This window comes from Poecilia latipinna, unplaced genomic scaffold (genome assembly GCF_001443285.1).
Source record: "Poecilia latipinna isolate Pla-1442-1.1 unplaced genomic scaffold, P_latipinna-1.0 Scaffold2363, whole genome shotgun sequence".
NCBI lineage: Eukaryota > Metazoa > Chordata > Actinopteri > Cyprinodontiformes > Poeciliidae > Poecilia > Poecilia latipinna.
The window spans coordinates 4774-24034 of NW_015114979.1; the positions used below are offsets into that span (position 1 = coordinate 4774).

Here is a 19261-nt window from a genome sequence, read left to right on the forward strand (position 1 = left end):
TTTTAAAAGAGCGGGGGAAAAAAAAAAAAAAAAAAAAAACCCCAAACTCCCACAAAAAAAAAAAAAAAAAAAAAAAAAAAAATATATATATATATATATATATATATATATATATATATATATATATATATATATATATATATATACTTATTACATTCTGCACACTGCATACATTCGCTTCCTTTACATATTGCCCAGGCACAGCGCAAATGTGCAGTGCTGCACATGGGCAAAAACATGGTATGAAAAATGACAGCAGGGAGGGGTAACTGCAGACTGGAATATAATGGTGTGTTGGAGCGAAGGAGAAATAATCATACCTAGTGAAGGGGGAGAAAACGGGGGAGGGAGGAGCAAGAAGAAGATGAGTCTGTGCCCTGTAGCAAGGAAATGGAGCTCCACTGCTTGGCTGCTGGATCCCTGATTCCCTGGTAACACTGCCCAAGAATTTCCTTCAGAAAGGTGTAACACTATGAAGCATTTGTTCTCTACAAAAAAAAGCAAAAAAAACAAAAAAAAAACACACACTACCTTTACACTCTAGAAGCACAGACGGTATGGATGCTCTGGATGGTTAGGTTTCCTGCTGTATTTCGTGTATATGTTTTTGTTGCAGAAGTAAATATTTAAACCCTCAAATCAAATTGCTGAACCAAATTCTGCAGTGACACTGATATTTTAGCTGCTTTCTGTTCTCCTAACTACTTATGATTAGTCCAAAAATCCTCCAGCAGTTCCATCTTTTGCCGTTAGGTGTCTCTCTTTCACTTCACATTACTGAAACGCTCTCTCTCTCTCTCTCTCTCTCTCTCTCTCTCTCTCTCTCTCTCTCGCTTTCTCCGTCAGTCTATCACTCTCCCTCTCTCTCACCAAAAAAGGGATCCTCCAGTCCTGAACTCCCATCTACACATAATATATACACCACCATTTGAAAATGGCAGCTTTTTGAAAATTCACCTTGATTATCAGACATTAAAAGTGACTTCTCCAGAGCTGAGTGTCTGGCTAGGGGGATGGCTGCAGACAGCAGAACAATGCAGCAGGCTTGGTATTAATGCCTGGTTGTGGTGTGCAGGGAGGGGAGAGGAGCCAGCCCTTTGTTCTCTCCTACAGCCAATTATTTTTTACGTGTGCCTCTTTTCACAACAAGAGAGAATTTAATTTTAATGCACTCTCTGGAAAGAAGGGGGGAAAAAAACATCTACAGTACGAGAGAGGACTAGCGTCAGCAGTTAAGTGTATATGCACACATTTCTGTATGAGGCAGAGATGGATGACAGGGGAAACAAGAATGACATCTACCCAAACACACACAGGCGCTAGGATCGTCTCATGCAATATGCTAAAACATCAACAGTCTTAGTCCGAAATTCATACCAAAACATAACGGTGCGCTACCTCACCCTGTGAAACAAAGCAGAAAAAAAGAAAAAAAATAGACAACCACCTAAAACCGCATAAGCATAACACTGCTTATACACAGGGCATTTTAGCATGTTCATACCCAGAACATGACGACAAAAAAAAAAAAAGAAGGAAAAAAAGCAGTGTGAAAATAGCAAGAATTCCTGATCAAGAGTCATAAACAATAAAACCCTAGGATTGCTGTTGGTAGGTATGCGTTCAAATATTTTTCTAATTGGAAGGGCACTTTATCTTACTGTCAGAGAGGCAGTAAAAACCAGTGGTGTTCCCAGACGGAGAGGAACAAAGCTTGCTGGCCTTTTATTAGTACTAGAGCTCTGATATATGCCTCTGCTCGAGGCTTTCATCAGAAACCTGGACCTAAACACATAAACAGACACACATATACACATGAAGCAGTGTTATCAACTGGCTGCAGTGAAAAGCCAAAGTAACCATTGTCGAACATTTCAGTCGCTGTTTTTTTTTCCCCTACACACATATTTCAGCAAACACCAGAAAATTACAACAACAAAAAAAATAAATGTTGCCAGCAGGAACAGAAAATAATTTTCAAGGTTTACAGGTTAAAGCAATGATAAAACATTGGGGATGAAAAAAATACACAAGAATGAGTTCAAATCCAGTAACAACAAAGCAGTATACAATGAAAATAAAAACTTCAGTACAACCAGACAGAGAAAAATCTTGCAGAAACCAGCAATGTGCAATTTTTAGGTCACAGGAGAATAAAAAAAACAACAAAAAAAAAAAAACACAAAATACAGTAAACACAAATATAACAGCACAAACATTTATATGTCCATCATGCAAAGCTTTTTATTTCTAAAGTTTCACTTTAAAAATACTAAAATCACACTAGAGAACCATGTTCACATGTACACCCAGCTATGCACACTCACAAGCAACCAGAACGGCTACACACAAGCTAAATTAAATTTCAGTCCTTGGGCAGACAACTAAACTCCTTGTGTCCGACACCTACTCCCCAGCACGGTAAAACCAATTCTCTGGAGATGGTGGAATTAAAGGGCAGATTCCTGCCTGTTTATGGTTCTCACTCTCTTCGTCTCTCAATCAAATGTTTTATTGGCAATCATTTGGTCCTAAAAGTCATGGTCTTGTGTGTCAGCTGGCAGGGTGACAACAGCTGCTGGACAGACCAGACCCCACTCCCAATTATTTACACCTGCATGAGAGGGCAGTAAAAAGCTCTAATTAACCCTGTGTTTAAGGGTTGCCACAGACCGTCTGCTTCTGATCTATCACACACACACTCTTATACTGTTAAAAATCTATTCAAAATCATCATTAAAAGTTGTTATTAATATGAACACAAAAAACGTGCTTATCAATTTGTTGTAAAGGCAGAGGGAATCTGGAGCTGGCTCGTGGAGAAGGCAATTTTAAAACTATTACTGTCACCCCATTAACGCAACGATTACATATGAAAAACATATTGCACTGTGCACTACTTCGGCAACATCAGACACCAGTGTTTTGTTTTCGTCTTGAGGTCTGTGCAGCTGTAACTATACCTGCTGAGGGAAGGAGCCATGTTGGATACTTTGTCATACAGTGGGGAGGGTCTTCACTTTGGTCTAGAGACAGAAAGAAAGAATGACCATTTAAAAAACATGCAGCATATCCATTCTACAAAACTATATTTGTTTGCTGATGCCACTGTAGGTAATTTCAGTCATAGAAAACTCTTTATGTTTGATCTATCTTATCACCTTGTAGGTACTTGTTTGAATATTTTCCAGCCAAGTGGCTTACTGATGTGAAAAGTCACACTAAACATAGCAATCTAATTTGAACTGAACACATACAATTTAACAAACTAAAATGAAGCTTTTACAAGTTATATTATTTTATTTAACATCATATTGACATTTTCAGGATTAAAAATGCAATCATATTGTTGGTAAGCATTCTGTGCATGCCTTCTCCATTCCTCTGTATATTGTGTCAGTGAAGCATTGTTTTCTCCCCTGCAGCCCCCTCCCCTCTCTGCTGCTCTCTCCTCTGGTGTCTGGCAGCAGTAATCTGTTCCTGAGCTAGCGCTGCTGGGATTAGGTAGTTGACTGAAGGTAGGATGTATGCGTCATTAAAGCGGAGAGCACAGTGTTGCAGGAGGAGAGACAAAGTCAACAAAGGTGACATGGAGACAGAGGACACGGAAATCAGAAACACGTGTGCCCCGCACGCACACGTGCACGCAAATGCACATCTGCATAAATAAAAAAAAATACAAATAGAAAGAAATAGAAGACCAAATCTTTACTATATGCTTTTAGAAATATGTGTCAACCTGCATCAGTAGGCATAAAATACATCTTCTTGTCTTTTAGATATAATTTTCTTAACCTAAAATGAAAAAGAATAATGTGCTGTTGCTGTAATTTACGTCTTGGAGAGGGGGCATGCATTAAGCCAGAGGCACTAATGCATAAAACACTATATATGCTATAGATAGATAGTACCAGGAATGGCTTTGAAAAATTTGCAATGTCAAATTAGTGGTGCTGCTTGTTTACAATGTTCCAGATGTACCTTATTTTCCTCATCTAGCTGAACTTGCTCATTGTTATTCTTCAAAAAAAAAAAAAATAAATAAATAAATAAAAAACTTTACTAAGGCAACCTACAAATGTGCTGATAAAAGTGAGCTTCCAGAAATATATTTTTCTACACTTTGAATCACAAAATCCACAGTGTAAGGAAGTAGATTTTATCATTCCAGTATTAATTAAAGAAGCGTTTTTAAACCTCAAGCAAGCAAAACATCTACAACATGCAATGAGTAAGGGAAATATGCATTTCTGTAACATAATGTGGGTAATATTCAGTCCTACAGCATGGATAATTACCACCTTTAGTAACGCATAATTTATTTTATTCTTAAAAATATAACGAAGGTTTCTATTAATTACCAAGATGACATTATACACAACATGCAACAAATAGTAGGGTATTCTAGAATAGAAAGCCTCCAAAGGAAATCAAAATTTAGATTGACCAGACTGTAGTGTGCTTGGAGTGGCTGGGTAAAAAACACCTTGACCAAGCATGACTAACGGTATATATTCACACCAGAAAAGTCCTTTGGTCGTCTTGTTTGGTCTGGACTGAAAGCGGGCTTTTATTGTTTTTCATTTGATGTGCTTTGCATTTTAGCAAGCTGTCTGTAAACAAAGCCACGCAGGTGGCGGTCATTGCTCCCATTTGACAGAAATGACAGAGGACGGGACAGAAACAAATAAAACAAAACAAATAAAACAAACTTTGAAAGTTCTGCAGCAGCTTATTGCTGTTAACTTTCAAATAACAGCAATAACAGCAAATAACAGCATTGTGCTGCTGTTATTACAACTGCAGCACAATTTTGAATGTCAAGAGCAGATGATATGATGCAGGTGTTGCAATGTGATATTAATTTTGGAAAAGCAACTGCAAATTCAGCTGGTATTATTTCAGTACACGGAGCAGCACCGTTAGCAATAATGAAGGACTCATTTTTACCATAATGCCCATCAACGGTGGCTCATTAAGTCCAAACAGACATAAGTTTCCTGTGGACTTTCCGAATCAAGTCCAGTCTGCCTTCACACCAGAAGCAAACCGTACCATTTGGAAGCCCCTCAAAAAGCGGGTCTCGATCCGGTTCTTTGGTTTGAACCAGGATTTCCTTGAGTATCTTCATACCTGCACAAAAGGCCCAGATGAAAGGGGAAAACAAACTGTGGTTTGTTTAAAGTGGATCAAATGTGTCAGGTGTGAATACACCAAAAAGCTGACCTCTCAGAAACATATATTCTTCTGCTTTTGCATCTCAATGTTCATTTCTTTGGTTGACAGAAATTTTGACTGGCTCTATAGCAACCTTTCATAATCTATCTGGACATGCTAACGGTTCTAGGAAGCTGATCTCTTTCCATCCAGACAACACAGCAGCTGGTCTGACCAATGACATCCAGATGCTGGTCAGTGGTTGGTTTAAAGTCAACCAAAGATTAGAAGTAGCGGAGACTATCTCCACTCATCAGCCACATTTTAACAGTCAAATTGAAACTGACTTAAAAATTAATTTCCAAAATATTGGTCAAGGTTTGGTAACTATTTTCTTAAGGTTGTATCACAAGAAGGTACCAAGCAATCTATGTTTTCTGACTACATAAATTATTATTTAAGACAAAAACAGACCAAAATAATCTGCATTGCCTGACACTGTTCTACACTTTGGGCAACTGTTACTCATTGATGTGCTCCATCTGCTCAAGCATTTCACTCAATGATGAATTCTGCAAGGAATAAATATCAACCATGACTTCTACACCTAAAAACAAGACACAGGCTATTCATTTAAAAAAGAATGGTGGATACTAAGTAAATCAATTATCTTTTAGCTTCTTTTAAAATATCCTTTAAAATTTGACCAAAACTGAGGGATTCGATTTCCATCTATGATGTGTTCGGCTTTATTGGAGTTGAGTGGTCTCATAATCAATGTCTCTCCACATAAAAAGGGAAACTCTTGGATAGATATATTTGATATATTTTTTAAGCATTCACAGAACCATCTTCAAAAATGTGAGAAATTCCGCCTAAGTCACATTACATTTTGAAGAAAATTTAACATCTCAGTCCCCAACCAGAGAACATGACATTCTAATGATAAAGATAAGCATTTCTTAACCTGTACGGCTCTAAATCTAGCTTACAAAAATAAAAAATGACACGTTCAAATTATACAGAATCTGCAGAATGGTGCTTAACTTTTCTGTGGAGATAATCTTGTCAACTTAAATTTCTGCACCTGAAATTATTGCATGATAGCAAGCTGTAGGTGAAACATCAGCTGCTTAGAAAAAGAATGTCTGCTAATATATCTTACATGTATAAGTTAGTTATGTTTCATTTAATTACTCTATTTGAAAAGCATTTTGATGAAAAATAAATGTAAACATTTTAAGCAAATCAAAAACAGAAAAAAGTTGACATTTTCTGTAATCAAGGTTTTTTTTTCCAAGTATCAAGCTACACTGATCTCACCTGATCAAACTTTATCATCAGTAATCCACCCACAGAAAGAAAAAAAAAACATTTAATTTCTCTCCTCTCACTTATACAATACGTCTTGAGTAGATTGCCACCTTGATTACATCACTGCAAAACCCTTATGCAAAATGTTGTGGCCAGTTTAACTTGTTGAGCTAAAATAAAGCTATTATGCCTTTCATGGATTGTAGTCTGATTGAAAAACATGTGCCTCTATTGATCACTCAAAATTTGGTAAGTTATTCATTTTCATCTAGAATACTTAGGCTTAAGAAGTCACAGTTTTACATCAATAACCTTTCATTTTTATTTGAAAAACTTGCTCTCTCAATGTTTTGGAATGAATAATAACAGTTTCTTAAAAGATATATTTATATATATTTCATAGCTCTGCAAAAGCCTGTTATGAATCCATTATTTATAATTATTACACTTTTGTTTTATCCTGACTTTTCTTTCTTTACTATAAGACTTTGTTCCTGTCTCTGTGAGCTTTAGTATATTAACCACTAAAAACATATATTTGGTAAGAGGAGAAAGGGCAGTTAGGTGAATGCATGACACTTTTAACACAGCATTCAAAAATTACATCTGATCATCATATATTTATGAGTGCGATACTCAACACACAGGTAATGCAATGGAGATTGCAATTTGGTATACAGCTCCACTTGCTGCATATTGAAAATTGTTTTTCAATAGGAGGTTTTTAGGGGTTCGTTTTATTTTGCTGCAATAAATGGGACTGAGTCACTATTCAGTCCGTAATATAACAAAGCATATAGAGCTACAGTTAATTAGGTAATTATGAAACATCACTGGCAATAGATAAAAGAATATAATAATATTTTTTGTCATAACAGAAAAATGCAAATTCGATGGTTCAACAAAGCCTTATTTTGAACTGACTGATTGTGTTCGATTTAATCCACACTTCCATCAATTCCTCACACTCATCATCGTAATCTGCAGAAGACCAGAGAATAACTGAAAGGATGTTGTATAGAGTTAAGTAATATCCATTTCAAATATATAAAATTATAGGAATTTGACATAAAATACTTACATTTCTTGGCCATAACAAAAATCTATTGAGAAATCTACATATATCAAACATTATAAACCAATATGAATTAAAAGTTGAGTATGGCATGAATGTCTAAAGCAGATATATGAACATTTTTAATGTGTGTGTGTGTATATATATATATATATACACACACACAAAATTTGTTTTAACTTATTCATCTATTGGTTTAACAAACTTCTTTTGTTCTGCCTGCTCTGGTGATAATTTATGAATTGGCTCTGTGAAAGAAGCTATCTGCTATTTCACTCAGACAATGGTAAATTAAGGAATTTTTTACTGAAATTACTGCAACACAAACATGACAAACAGCTGCACCACCAGAGTTGTACCAGCTACTGCAACCAAGGTAAGCAGAATGCCATCTCTGAGCACAAAACACCTCAAACATTGATCCTACAACATCAAAAGACCATACCTGCACAAAAACAAGTCCCCCATATCACCTAAAACTAAGGGTACAATTCACAAAGATTCACTCAAATTTGACACTGGACCTGGCAGCATAGGCATACAGAGGCATTATGTATGCCTATAAAATACATAATACCATTTAAAGGGGTGGTATTATGTATTTTGTAGGCACATAGTGCCATCTTATAGCATCCAGTAACTATGTTACCTTCAGTTGTTATAAAAATGCTGTGTATATATCAAACATAACTTAAAAGAAATTTGATGCCCCATCACATCAATTTCAAAACGTCACCACATCACTTTCATGCTTTGCACTTCCATGTCTAAAGGAAAATTAAAGCTATAAACATACAGTGATTTTTGAAAGGAATTATAAACACTACAGTATTTTATGTTTTTATCATTGTCTTTTTTATACAGCCATGTGCATGATGGAATAGCACATGAACAAAAAAATCAGTCTGCTCTGAACCTTAGCAACAGGTGACAAATCCACTATTGATCTACCAAGTGTCAGAGTGGTTGGTTAGTTTTCACTGTGAAAACATGAACCTTATGTTAACCTCCAAACATCAAAACACATTCACCACTTGTCAGAGTCCTATGGACATTTAGCCTGTACATTTAACATAGAAAAAATAAATGTCCATATTCCACTACCTGGCGCCACTGTAGCCTCTTTGTTTTGATAATTTTCTTTCTCTTTCTACGACGCATTACAATATAATAAGGTGTACTGTTCAAGTTGCTGTCCTGCTCTGAATCTGCTGTAGATGGGACTGAATTTGAGGCCTTCTGAAATAGTTGCATGCTTAGCAGTAGACACTGTACCTCACACTGGAGCTCCTAGGCCTGGTTGAGCTCTCAACCTGTTTCAGGTGTTCTGGCGTACAGCTGGTCCTTTAAAGATCCATCCAGTTTTCCAGCTGGTCAGGCAGCAACTGAGAGATATTTGCTCCAGGATGTCCAAATGCGGAACCACAAAGGAGGCAGGGTGCTGAGAAGAGGAGAAAAATCAATCTGGCACATACCTTTTCTGTGCAGCAAACTCACTTACTCTTTGCTGAAGCTACAATGTACAATAGATCCCTGTGATTCTAAGAAGATACTATAAAGCAAGGAAACATACAGTGTCCTGTCTTTCAGAGGCAGGCCTAATGTATTTAACTACAGATTGTGTCATGGAAATGCCAGAACAGACACATAGACTCAGAAAAAATATTACATATAGGTGCAAATAACTGAAAGCTGAAATGAATTACTGAATTATTGATTGTCTGGAGTATGTACATATATATATATATAATATGTACAACAAGGATGGAAAGTACATTTTATAGAATTTTTGTATAGTGCTTGATAGAACTGAAGAATATATCTACATATTTAAACTAATTCCCTAAAGTTTAAATTACAATTGTCCTCTGTGCTTTAACACTAATCTACACCAGAAAAGAGAAAAGTAGAATAGTTACTTGCAATTCTTGACAAGTCTAAAGGACATCCAATAATATTAAAGAGGCCAATAATTAATACAAATCACCGGAGGTAAATCACAAGAGAGGTAGGGTTGGAGGGGAAGAGAGCAAGCGAAAGACAGAGAAAGAGAGAGAGAGGAAAAGGAGAGAGGTTGGGTGAAAGGAAAGGAGGATAGCATGCAAAAGACGAACAGACCAAGCTCCTGGTTCAGTTGGACGAAGGCTTTGTCCGGTGAGCCCGATGCTGCTGCAGGTGTCATGGAGACAAAATGGACTCACGGACAGCTAACAAGACCAAAACTCTTTGACCATCTGTATTTGGACTGGCAAATACTCCATAAAAACATGAAACAAGAAGAAAAAAGGCAATTTCTGTTGTGCTCAAAACAATGTTGTAATTTCAGCGTCCATCTTTACCTCCCGCAATGTGTCACACAGAAGAACCTGGCTGTAATTCCTAATTTAAAAATGCAGTTTATGCAGAAATCCATTTTACGGAATCGCTTAAAACGTGTCTCATCCGTTAGCAGTCTCTTTCTTGTGTGCGATCCACACCGATAACCCTGGTCTAGCTTTCTTTCCCTCACAATCGCTCCCTCTCTCTCCATTCTCCCCTCCTAAACTGATCAATACTTCATTTAAATCATGGCATTAGCCCACCACTACTGAAGGGAAAACGTAACAATAAATACAAATAGGTAACGATATACAGTATGTGATGATTTGTGTTAAAAAGTTAATTTCTTTCAACTATAACGTAAGAAACAAAGAATTTATATAAGTGTGAAAGGCTTCAGTGCCGTTTGGATTTGAGCTCCTAAGCCTCACACTGATCAATACACATTTAAATTGAGGCTGAAGAACGCTTTCACAACGTCTCATCTCATCAGAAAAAAGCAAACATACTATCCCAATTATCATCTCAAATGACTAGCTTTAGGGACACAAGCTGGATGCTGATAGAAGCAATATTTCATATTTATTCAGCAGAAATTTTACATTAGCACCCCAGTGTATAATTATCTAATATATATGCACACTCACGCTTTTATCTATTCACATAATTCACAATGAACAAAATCAATACTGCGCTATTCTCATAAAGTGTGTCTGCATTAGATCAAACAATAAGCCGTTGAGAAAACTTACAACAAGTCTTGCTAATTTCCCGCGGCTCCCTGAAATGGCAGGCTGAAGTAGATGGCTAACACTTCTGTTCAGCATTAAACCCGGATATTTACCTGAGCGGCCATTGAGTAACGGGCCTGGTTCGAAAGAAGTACCTCTGCTGTTTTCTAGATGGTGTCATTCCTCGGGGATGGCGGGCAAAAAGCTGATCGGGTCAGAATTTCCCCATTGCGAACATGGACGAACATAAGCGAGAATGCAGGAGAAGAGAGAATGGGCAGGAATAGACTGCGAGCCCAACACTAGGAGGGTAGTGGGTGGAAATGGAGCTGAAGTCGATCACCCGGGGGAACATCACTTACATATAGTCTGGCGCCATTGTTGACCAATGAGCAATTAAGCAGACAGACTCAAATTATTGATCAAGGGTTCAGACTCTTTTCTGTGGGCTAACTAGCCTGCCTCAGGTTGTGTGACAGCTGCTACAGCTGTGGACTGCGACAGGGGAAGTAGGAGGAAGGGCAGAGCTGGTCTTTTTCTCCTCAGGCCCTGATTTAGGCAATGGATATCATCATTTAGGCAGCTATCGATTGCTACAGGCTTGATAAACCATCATATTGAGCAGTCACACACAAGCAGAAAGGCACTCAGAAGAATTCAAACATCCAATCAAAATATATTATGGGACGCAAACAGTTGCTCTTATTGATACTTTGAACGGTGGTTCATTATTCAGTGTTCAGAATAATGGGAAACAAATAAAGACAGATGCTAACAATACATGAAGTATCAACATGCAAAAATTATGTCCACAGATTTTGTTTAGCACAGAATAACCACAGTGCTTAATTAATAATGTCAACATGGAATATTTAGCGTGTTTTCTCAACCAAAGATGCCGTTTTGTTAAGTCACAAAAAAACAAATAGGTGAGCGCCACCTCTTGGACTGGAACAGCAATGTCGAAATTAGTAAATAAGCTAATAAATAAGGTTAGCCAATAAGAATTTAAACTTTAACACATTTTGTGGTATTTATTATACCAAAAAGTATATAAGAATGAATCATCTCAAACTCAGTCAGCCTTGTCATGATGAGAATGACAAATGCCATAATAAATCACTGCTAATCATACAAGATTCCAAGTTGTTTTCAAATATGATATTGGTACAAGTAATGTGATTGAAATATTTTTCTACTTCAAGTATGAGTGCTGTGTAGATTTAAAACTGACATCAGGAAGAGAATAAGTAAAATATATTTAAAGAAAATGTTAAAGATACTTTCTGATATCTAATGTGAAGAGTGCTATATCTTCTGCCATGATCTGTTAGGGTGGCAGCAGCAAAGCAAGAAATTTTACTAAGTTCAACACATTTATTAAAAAAGGGTGGCTCTCTTTGATGCTCTGCTCTGAAACTTCCAGAGTAAATTGTGCAAAGAAGCACGTCTCATAGAATATATACCTTAATTGACAACCCCGAACCTCCTATTTATAAGACAATAAAACAAACAAAAAAATGTCTTTAGTCAGAGACTTCTTCAGAGTGATTGTAACGCAAACTGCTACAGGAGACTCTTTGAAGAAACTTAGTGAGGGATTCAGTAATATTCAATTTACATTTGGGATTAAGAAATTATTTCTTTAGTTAAAAAAAAACAAAAAAACAAACTATAAATCATGTAATGTCTGACATTCAATTCAAAGGCATGTTTTTATGTGATAATACTACTGTGCATTATCATGCACCTCTATGGTAAAATAAATGTGCCTAAAAATGTAATTAAAAAAAAGTGCCTAAATGTAAAATGTAATAAACATGGATATAAACAGGGAGTGTTTCCACGTTTCCCAAAGCTTTCTTTTTTCATCTAATCCTTCCTTGTGTTTTGAAAACCAATTCTGCTGTTTCAAAAGCGATAGGCATGATAATAAAAAAAGGGCATAAAAAAAGTCTCTCTGAGGCAATTGCTCATTCTGCACAGCTTTAATGGCCTCTGCATCAGAAGGACACCTTTAATATTTGGACTTTCACGTCACTCTAGGCTAAATCCCTAGCAACCACCATAGCAACATACTCAGAGTTCAACGTGAAATGCATGGCAAGTTGCCTCCTGCCACCAAACAGAGAAAAAGGGACAGAAGATCTTCAGAAAGAACAGAGGCACATGTGAGAGAGGACAAAACTGGATAAGGATTAAAAAGCACCACGTTATAAATGGGTACATGCAGATTGAATGAAGCAAAAAAAACCTCCAGAATTGCATTTGTTTACTGAGTTTATTTCAGTGAAATAAATCATATTATTGTACAAGAAATGCAGTTTAGGATAAAGGCTATAAGAATGATCTCAAAAAAATGTTTTGGACAATTAAAATTGTATTATCAATATAATAATAAAACAGGAACAATGCACTGAACAATCCATGTCATCACCTTCATAAAATAACGACAAAACTGATTTTAGCAAAAATAAATAAATAAATAAATAAATAAATAAATAAATAAATAAATAAATAAATAAAAGAAAAATAAAGATCCCCTTTTATTTGTGAAAGATTTCCTAGGCAAAAGAAAAAAAAAATCAATTTTGGCTAAATCAATTAGGCCATTATTTAAGGAAGGTGAAGATATGTAAATTTGTTGTGAGGACACACGCACACAAATGCACTTCAGCTAAATTAAGATAAAAAGCACAGCTGGGCAGACAATTAGAGAAAAAAGCAACAGAGAAAATTTGAGAACTGTGATAAAGTTGTGAGCTAATTAACTCAAAACAACTGAAAAAATCTCCTGTGCCTCTAAGTAATCTCTCAGTCTGGGTCAGTAGGCTACTCAAACATTGGGAAGATTGCTAAGTGGACAGATGTCCAATAAGACAGTCATCAACATCCTGCACAAAGAGGGCAAGTAACAAAACATCCTCGCTAAAGAAGCAGGATGTTTACAGAGTGCTTTGCCCAAGCATATACAGGCAACGTTTTATGAAAAGAAAAAGTGTGGTAGTGTAGTGCACAGCCTTGAGAGGATTGTCAGAAAAATGCCTTCCAAGAATCTGATGGAGGCAGATTTACAAGAAGTAGACTGAGACTGGAGTCAGCTGGCAAATCCTACATATGGTCCACAAGGCTAAGGAAAGAAAGAGACTAGACTGTTGCTCTTTAGTCCAGTTCACTATTTAGATGAAAGGAAAGTTTGCATTTCATTGGGAAATTAAGTTTGCTTTGTGGAGAAAGAGCAAAGAAGCACAGAATCCATATTTTTTGAAGCCTAACGTGAAGTGTTCACAGTCAGAGAAGGATATCAAAAACAGGTTCAGTGACCATGGTGTTACTGTGCATGATTGGGCAACAAAACTGGCCAGACCTGAACCTCATAGAGAATATATGGGTTATTGTTGAGTGGAAAATTAAAGATAATCGGCCCAATAATGCAGATAACCTGAAGGCTTCTATTAAAGTAACTTGGGCTTCCATTACATCTCAGAATGCCACAGGTTGATTGTCTCCATGCCACGTCCTAGTGATGCAGTAACTCATGCAAAAGGAGGTTCGAGTAAGTATTGAAAACACAAATGAATTTAAATACTTTTCAGAAGCCTGACATTTGACGTTGCTGAAAATTTAGGATTTCATTGTCAGGAGGGAATAGTCAACAAAATGACAATAAAGGCTGAAATATTTAATTCCACCAATCTATACAACAGTATCATTTTCGGAGGTGAAGAACAAAAAAATATTGAACTTTTTCACAATAGTTCATCCAATGTGGTATATATCCCATTATAATCATCATTCATATAGCAGCATTAATCTGAAAATGGCACACACTATAGCGGCACAGTATGAGTTAATGCAATCAAAAAGCAATATACATTTAAATGTAAATCAGACAGAATCCTTTGGCCAAGCATTTAGCCTTTGAAGCAACAAAGTCTTTGTGCAGCAAAAGGTGAGAAGGACTGAAAAGAAAGGCCTGAATCAGCTAGATTGCATCCAATTTTAAATGTAATTAATGACTCACAGAGGAGGATTATGCTGACGGGATTATTTTTGACAACAATGTAGAACCCGCTGCCACTCACAAACACACATACTTGCTATTCATGCAAACGTTAACCCTCTTTAATCCAAGATCACAACGGTTTTCTGAACACACATGCATGGCTTTAGAATAGTTAAGTGTCTCTTTGAAGTGACCATTCAATAACTTTCATTACTACTTATGCTGATTATTTTTCATCATATTGTCCTTGTATTACCTTAATCCAATTCTGTATTTTTAACTTTTTACTAAGGCAACAGAGTTCTCTTAAGGTCTCGCCAACAATAATCTGCTCCTTAAGCAGTGCAGTGCAGGCAACTCAGTCAAGTCCTGTGAACTTTGCAGAAGAACAGAAATGTTTGCTTTGCTCCGACATTTGATCTCATGGCCTTGACAAGGATCTCAAAACTGTCTCCAGGCAAATAAGAGATGTCTGGTGTTTCTCAGGGCAATGCAAAATCTAATTAGTGAAAGCCATGTTAATTTCAAGCAGCATTTCATTAAAGAGAAAAACATGATCAGCAACAAAGAGTTCATGTTTGATTAATCTAATAATGCTTAGTTTGTTTGTTTTAATCACATTTAACGATTAAGAAGCAGAGACGGATCTAAGTCATCTAGACAGAGGGATTTCATAATCTGCTTGTCATGGCAACCGTCTGATTTCCTGCCATTCGTCACAGTATGGATGGGCAGGATGAGCGGATGGTGTTCCAACACTCCACTTACAACAGAGCGTTGCTCTAGCCTCAGGAGGAGACTGCTCATCTTCAGAGGAAGCTAAGGTATCAATTTACTTTAAAGAGTCTCCATGCCAGCATGAAATTCTGATGAAATGCACCATAATGAGCATGAATAAAAAGGCAAATTATCTACTAAAATAAAACAAGCTCAATATCTCTCATATTCCTGATGCCAAGCTGTGTCAACAGCCACTTCCAGCTGGATCAGTGTCACCAGTTTGGCTTGTTTACATTGCTGGGTCTTGAAATATCAGCGAATAATTGTTTATAAATCCTTCATACGTACACAAACTCCTGTGTGTAACTCCTGTTTCCAGGGCTGTTGATGAAAAATAATGAATTGTAGATCATAATTTCCATTTGTGATGTAAAGAGTATTAAATACAACTACTGCATTAACTGTACTGGGAGAATATAATGGGGACAATAAAACATAACTTTCAAGAAATAAAAGGTGAACACTGAATTATGATAATTATCTGTAATACTATTGTGGGAAAAAATTCAGAACACAAAAAGTGAGGATCAAACTTTTAGTGGAAGAGCTATTTTAGGTGATGTAACGATGCAAGGTCTGTGTTTTCTGGCTGCTTAAAAACAAACTAGTCTGTGCTGTGTTGCTATGGAAGCACCTAAAATACAGCTCTGTGCCTTTCTGTAGAGCTGAAATGGCTTTGTTGGGAGGAAGACATGGAAAAAGCATGGTGTACTACATTCCTCGTCATTCATAACAACGATGAAACAACACACAGATTGTATTTGAAATTTTGAATGACTGTTGTCCGTTATATTCAGGAAGAATTCCCACTTTTAGGATGCAATGACATAATAAGAGTGTTTGCTTGCCTAGATAATTTGGTTTGCTTGGGAAGGCGTGAATGTGCAATTGATTTCTGATGTGGACCAAAAAAGCGAACTCTGGTCTACCTAAAAAAATAGAAGTTGAAGTGAACTCTCACATGGTTTGAATGTATATCTGAATGCCACGCGGAACCACTATAGAAAAGCAAGACGTATAGCGCAGGCCATTCTGGTTAAGTGCAACTAAAAAATGTTTGTCTAAAATTACTGGGGGAAATGGCTCACGGACAACAAAGGAGAACTCATACAACCGCTAAAATGTCATGTCACTCCATTTTTGTTTACATTTTGTGAGGAAGCAAGTTGCCCTCATTTCTTCTTCAGTAATGTCATTTCCTTCAGTGGTTTTTGGTGCAGCGCCACCACAGGCGACGAGGGAGAACAGGTTTTTCAAAGGATTTAGTTGGTATGACACATTGCAGTGTGAAAGCAAACCGCACCAGCTGAAAATGTGACAAATGTTGCAACTTTTGTCCCAGTCAAACCCAAGTTTTGTGTGAAAACAACTTATTTCACTATTTTAGATATGGGTTATATTTATTGCATCAGACGTTTGTGGTTGTACATGTTTAAGAAATCTAAGTAACAGTGACTAATGCTGTTGACTAACAGCATTAGTCACTAAAAGAACATACTATTTGTAAAGTGTTTTGCTGCATCACAAGGATTTATGGCAACCATTTATTTATGCAACTACACTGTAGGGTAGAGTGTGCTGAATATGGGATAGGCCATGAAAATACTTATGTTGAAATTTTAAAAGAGCTCATCAGATCCTCCTCCCTCAGGAAAAAAACAAAAAAAAAAAAAAAAACACAAAAGAAAAAAACTCATTCCTCATCAGTGGGTGCTATCACTTGAATGGAATCAATCAATTGTGTTCCGCTTGGCTTTGCTCTTCTTTGCTCTTCGTTTCCAAATCCAATCTCTTCCATGTCATCTCAGAGCACATTTATAAGGGCCCAGCTTCTTGATTATCTCCCTCCCTCGCCTCAACTCCCCCGCTGCTGCATGCTCCAATGTATTAAATTAAATGAGGTGACTGTCCAGGTCACCCCTTACCCCAGCTTCCAACAGCACCCTCCTTTTGCTCCCCCCCAACACCACCACCTCACTGTTCTCACTGCTGGTAATCAAGGGAGAAGACCCTCCCTGCTAGTTTTGTGCCAGCCTGACTGCATAAATTAGCATTAATGAGAGCTGAAAAGACCTGCAGTAAAGGGAGGGAGAGAAGGACTGAAAGGAACAAAAACAAAACAAGGGAAGAGAGAACGGCTTCAAATAGAACACTGAAAAAGGTTACATTTCTATGTCATCATACCATCTATTTACTTTCCAATCTGTCTATTCGGACATTCTGTATGCTAGCTTTCCTCTTTTACAAGCCATCTCCTGGAGGCAAACCCTGACAAAGCTCTGAGGGGCAAAACAGCTGTGGCTTGGGTTCTTGTAATAAATGAATCATAGATGAGGCTTTGTGAACACCGTTACCATAATCCCGTGGCTCGATCTTAAAATGCGACGGGGTGCAAACGTTTTTGTTGTTCATCAAATATTGATGCATACATAATTATTTGAGCATAAGTGTGCAGATTGTGTGAATATGTAGATGCGTGTCAGTGGCGGAGCCATTTTCAGTACAGGCTTTACAAAAGAAATATGATTCAGGTGAATCGTATTAAGACTTAATCACCTTGGGGATGGATATAATTATCTTGTCATAACAAAGCACTGAACATGTGATGTGTTTTATTTCGATCGTATTTATATGTATTTAGTAGACTATGATGCATAAAACTCTGTCAAAACAGCAGGCTAACACAGGCCACATTGACCCTGCTTACTCCTCTTCACTGCTCAAATCCAACAATCACCATTACCTGTGATGAATGTAGGAAAGAATTGCTATGTCACTTCATTCTGCTGCTCCCTAACTTTAATTGCTTAATGCTTTCTTTAATGCAGCACCACTCAGCTTCTCTCAGCTCTCCCCTTCACCCAATTTTTCCAACTTTTCCCTCCACTTTTCCTTATCTCCTCCATTGCCACCTCATTTACTACCAAGTTCTTCCTGGTAATTAAAGTTGAACTAAATGTCAGCTTCTAGTTTGAGGATGGCAAATTGGCACAATCACCCAATAACTGTCCAGTGTAGTGTTTTCCCAAGTGTCACACAGGAGCGACTTCTAACCAGATTTTTAATTAGAGCCAGTGTAACAGCAGCCTCCCACATTCAGAGACATGACCAATGAAGTGGCATGTCTAATGTAGGCATTTTGGACAGTTGTGTTATACTTTAATTGTATTGTTAGCAGTTGACACAGATTACGACCTGTTGTGAAGGACAGGCTCTTGTCGGTGTTACCACACTGGAAAAGGCAGCAAATAATTTAAACCAGTGGTCCTCAAATGGTGGATGGATCTTCATATCCCACCCAGAGGTCGCGTTAACCGAAAATTTTCTGTATTTGACCGGTTGTTTTTTTAAATGACGGGAAAATTTTAAGCCTGTCGGCCATTTTGACAGGTTATAATTAACACCCTTGACAGGTGCACATGCGGAGACATTATAGACTTCACGCAAAGATTTAATTTCATTGGCAACTAAACTCAATCAATAAAAAGATCCTTTCTGAATATCATCTCATGGACACTGAACCAAATGCGTCTTTCTGACCGGGAGCTGACAGCGTGTTGAAGAGTTATGGACAAGACGCTTGGGAGCGTCTGGTTAGGAAGCGCATTACAAACCTTTGGTAGAAATGGTGCCTTTAATTCCAGTCTCCATGACATACCAGAGAAAACTAGAGAGAATGCAACGTTGTGTTAATCCATTTATAGTCTAAATAAAGGAGGAAATAAATAACGGTGCAGAAGTTAATTAGACTCCGCCTCTGCAAAGAATTAAACTTAACTCATCCTGCGGTTTTAACAAATGGAGCCTTCTTTGTTCACATTACCTCCCGCACCCCGAAGGAGAGCGGCGTTCTGGAGGAGCGCGGTAGATGTAACATCT

General features: G+C 37.3%; 1 long non-coding RNA gene across 1 annotated transcript in view; it reads right to left on the reverse strand.

Moving 5' to 3' along the window:
- Nucleotides 1–326: 326 nt before the first annotated feature.
- Nucleotides 327–19261, reverse strand: part of LOC106937504 (uncharacterized) — a 51990-nt gene continuing 33055 nt past the window's right edge. The window contains exons 2-3 of the long non-coding RNA XR_001422406.1: nucleotides 2964–3026; nucleotides 327–488 (exon numbers count right to left, since the gene is read on the reverse strand). This is a non-coding gene — a long non-coding RNA (uncharacterized LOC106937504). The remainder of the gene's footprint in view (nucleotides 489–2963; nucleotides 3027–19261) is intronic.